Below are 4,409 nucleotides of genomic sequence, written 5' to 3'. Positions count from 1 at the left end.
AGTTTGAGAAGGATAGGTATCAAATTTCTTTGAATTTTTGGCAGAATTCACTAATGAAGCCAGCTTTTGGGGAGGTTTTTGATGGTTGTTTCAATTTCCTCACTGTTGATCGGTTTATTTAGATTTTCTGATTCTTCATAATTCAATCAAGAAGGGTTATATATTTCTAGGACCTTATTCATTTCTTCTAGGTTATTGAATTTGTTGGCACAGAATCTTTCATAATATTCTAGTATGAGTTTTTGTATATCTGTGATGTCTGTGGTAACTTCTCTTTTGTTTCTCATTTTGTTTGAGTCTTTTCTCTTTTTCCCTTTAGTGAGTCTAACCAGGGGTTTTTCAATTTTATTAATCTTTTCAAAGAACCAACACTTTTCTGTATTAATTGTTGTATAGACTTTTTGTTCTCTATTTCATTGAATTATGCTCTAATTTTTATTATTTCCTTTCTTCTGACTTTGGGTTGCTTTTGTTCTTCTTTTTCTAGTTTCTTTAAGATGTTAGGTTGTTTATTTGGGATTTCTCATGTTTCTTGAGATAGTCCTGTAATGATATAAATTTTCCTCTTATTACTGCTTTTGATGCATCCCAGAAGTTTTGATATGTTGTATTGTCATTCTCATTTGTCTCTGTATATTTTCTGATCTCACCTTTTATCTTTCTTTGACCCAGTCATTTTTTAGCAGTATGTTGTTTCATTTCCACATATTTGTGGGTTTCTTTACTTCCTTTTTGCAGTTGATTTCTAATTTCAGGGCATGTGGTCAGAGAAAATGCTTGGTATAATTTCAATCTTCTTGAATTTGTTGAGGCTAGTTTTGTGACTTGAGAATGTTCCATGTGCATTGGAGAAGAATGTATAATCTGATGTTCTGGGATGAAAGGTTCCATAAATGCCAATTATGTCAATTTGGTCTAATGTGTCACTTAAGGTCGATATTTCTTTATTGATTTTCTGTTTGGATAAGCTGTCTAGAGCTGTCAATGGAGTATCAAGGTCCCCAACTATGACCGTGTTTTTATCAGTTTATCCCTTTACTTCTGTTTTATATATTTATGTAATTATATAAATTTATAAATTTGGGGGTTCCCTGTTTTGGTGCATATATATTGAGAAGTGTTATGTCTTATTGATGTAGTGTCCCAATATCATTATAAAAATGTCCATCTTTGTCTCTTATTATCTTTGTTACCTTGAAATCTATTGTACCAGATATAAGTATGGCTACACCTGCTTTTCTGTGGATGCATTAGTTTGGAGAATCATTTTCCACCCTTTCACTTTGTCTGTCTTTGTCTTTGCCACTTATATGTGTCTCCTGAGGGCAGCAGATGGTTGGGTTTTGTATTTTGATCCAGTCTGCTACTCTGTGCCTTTTTATTGGTGAATTCAGTCCATTTACAGGTAGGGTAATTATTGATGTGTAAGGATTTCCTATAGCCATTTTATATTTTGTTTTCTAGGAGCTCTGTGCCTCCATTGGTTCTTTTCCTTGTGTTTCTGTCTTTTTTTGTTTGTTTGTTTGTTTTTGGGGTTTTTTTGGGGGGAGGGGGTTGGTGGTATTCCATATTTCTTTCCTCTGTTCCCTCTTCTTTTAAGTTATGTGTCTCAGTTTTGAATTTTTGTGTGTAGTTTTACCATTAGGTTTATTAAAAAGGAAGTTTCATATATAAAGTCGTTCTTTTTCTTTTGAATGCATTTGATCTCCACCCTCCTTTGCAAATTCAGAGTGTTCCCCCTCCCCTTTTATGTTTTTGTTGTCACAGATTATCCCTGTTTATGCTGTAAGTTTGTTGGTGATCTTAATCATAGTTTTGTGACCTTTTGTTCTTTGTTTCAAGTAGAATAGCCCCCCTGAGTATTTCCTACAATGGAGGTTTTCTGGTGATAAATGCCCTCAGCTTCTGTATCTCCATAGCTTTGAAATTGGATCATTTTGTGGACATAAGTGAAAATAACATAAAAAACACTATTTAATATTCTTTCTCTCTCCTTTGTCATATACTAGTATATCGTCTCACACAATATTAGCTACATCATCTCACACAATAGTAAGTGCCTAGAATTCTCAATATTATTAACTTATGTCGATATACCTTTTTAAATGCTTATATTACTTTGCACATACACTAGAGAGGCTAAAGTCATATGACAGAGCTGAAAGGGTCTTTAAAGACCACCTGGTTGAGCCTTGGCTTCAGCCCCCTCATTTTATAGATAAAAAAAATCACTGAGGCTCAAGGAGTCAAGTGCCTTTCCTAAGATCACACAGCTGGGCAGGCAGAGTTGGCACTAGCACTTAGCTCTCAATCCAAGGACTTTTCCACTTCATTTCTACAAAATATCATAAATGTGGATGTCAGTATATTTCATTAATTAAAATTAGCAACAAATACAAAAGGCCATGGTTCTTCTCTCAATATAAATTGGAAGAGGTCCTCTTAGGGAATAATGATTTTTTCCTGTGTATTAGCCAGCAGTTGACCACTTATGTGATGTGTGCAGGCTGAAATTTACCCAGATTTATAACATTTAAGTAGATTAGCACTTCATTTTAAGATGATCTCCTAGGGTCTACCATTACTAGGCTACTTGTCCTCTCTAGCTAGACTGTAACTTAAACCTTTCAATAGAAATGAGATAGAAAGAATTTCAGTCTATTGAGTCTCTATCACATATCATTCAAGTATTATCCAGATATTTTTTATAATGACTGTAGCCCTCCAAAGCCCTGTTTGATACCCTAACAGTCCTGTACCCTGGAAATGATATAGCTTGTGTGGTAAAAGGGGTGAGCATAGGAGTTTGCCAGCAATGTCCAGACAAGAAACATTGTAGGACAGTTTCAGAAAATGGAGGGTAAATTTTTATCTCTTTTAGATCTTCACTGGGGCAGGAATTGTGGGTCCATGGGTCATTCAATAGGATTCTTTTTACCTTATTCATGATATACAGGGATGATTTTCTAATGCCTTTGCACACATACATGTGTATTTATGGATATCACGACAGTAAACAAGCAGGATTTCTAACAAAGAAGTTTTAAGTATAGATCTGTGGGTATTTCACCTTCCCCTCCCTCATTGCAGACATGCAATCTTTCTCTTTAGAATGGGTATGTGGTTGGCAGTGCATGGCTTTAGAGCAGTAAGTCATTCCTCCAATCTGTCTATCCATTTTCTTCCCAAGAGAAGAAAAATCAATGATTATGTAGGGGCTCTTGAGCCCCATGGGAAGGATTTTTCCCACTGGTTTTCTATAATAGAAGAATAATAACACATGTCCATTTAGTGATTGCACAAATTTAAGCTATCATTTCTCTTTTAATCGAGCATATTTCTGATCTTAGTTGCCATCCTTTTCCTCAAACTTTTTGCTTACTCATTATTTACTGAATTATTGCTTAATATGTTCCGGTACTTTTCTAGGCATATTAAAATGAAGACATATGGTACCTGTCTTCAAGCAACCAATTGTCTTATAAAAGTGGCAGCTGGTAAACAAATATTTGTCTCTGTATCCCTAGTATAAACAACCCAAACTCAAAAAGGCTGACAGCTTCAGTGCCTCTCACATTGCTCTCTGTGCTGTGTTCCACTTCTGGTCCATTGAAGTGTTTATCTTGTTTTAAAACAGCTATGCCTTTTAAATGTTCTCTTTATGAGAACATGAAACTCAAACTAATTGAGATAAGAAGTCCCAACATTTTCCCTGGCTTTAAAATATTTTTAAAATATGGAACTCAACATGAGCCTCTTGGTTTTAAAAGTATTTTATAAAAAATTTTTTCACTGTTTATTAGAAAAATTTTATACAAAAATGGCATAATGAACTTCCATGTACTCATTACATAGCTGTAATTATAACCAATCTGCTAATCTAGTTTCACCTATACCCACCCCAACACTTTTTTTCTTTTAATGGAAAGTGCTGGTAACAATTTAAAATAGGGTTTTAAAAAAATCAATTTATAATTAATGAGGCATATAAGGGTGAATGCTAAAATAATTATAATATAAGTATATTTTATATACCCTCTTATATTTACCATAAACACTTTATACCTTTAATAGAAAAAAAAATGGATTAAAAAAACAAACACACGTGCACTGATGGTGGGAATGCAGACTGATGCAGCCACTGTGGAGAACAGTATGGCGTTTCCTCCAAAACCTAAAAATGGAACTCCCATTTGACCCAGTGATCCCACTTCTAGGAATATATCCCAAGAAACTAGAAACACAAATCAGAAAGGATATATGTACCCCTATGTTCATAGCAGCACAATTCACCATAGCTAAGATTTGGAAACAGCCTAAGTGCCCATCAGTAGATGAGAGGATTATAAAACTTTGGTACATCTACACAATGGAATACTATGCTGCAGTAAAAAAAAAAAAAAAAAAAA

General features: G+C 34.3%; 1 long non-coding RNA gene across 1 annotated transcript in view; it reads left to right on the top strand.

The window, feature by feature from the left end:
* The first annotated feature begins 1,555 nt into the window (after positions 1 to 1,555).
* Positions 1,556 to 4,409, top strand: part of LOC106724954 — a 9,745-nt gene continuing 6,891 nt past the window's right edge. The window contains exon 1 of the long non-coding RNA XR_001360776.1: positions 1,556 to 1,629. This is a non-coding gene — a long non-coding RNA (uncharacterized LOC106724954). The remainder of the gene's footprint in view (positions 1,630 to 4,409) is intronic.

This window comes from Myotis brandtii, unplaced genomic scaffold (genome assembly GCF_000412655.1).
Source record: "Myotis brandtii unplaced genomic scaffold, ASM41265v1 scaffold127, whole genome shotgun sequence".
In the NCBI taxonomy this organism is placed as follows: domain Eukaryota; kingdom Metazoa; phylum Chordata; class Mammalia; order Chiroptera; family Vespertilionidae; genus Myotis; species Myotis brandtii.
This window is presented reverse-complemented; position numbering and strand designations above follow the sequence as displayed.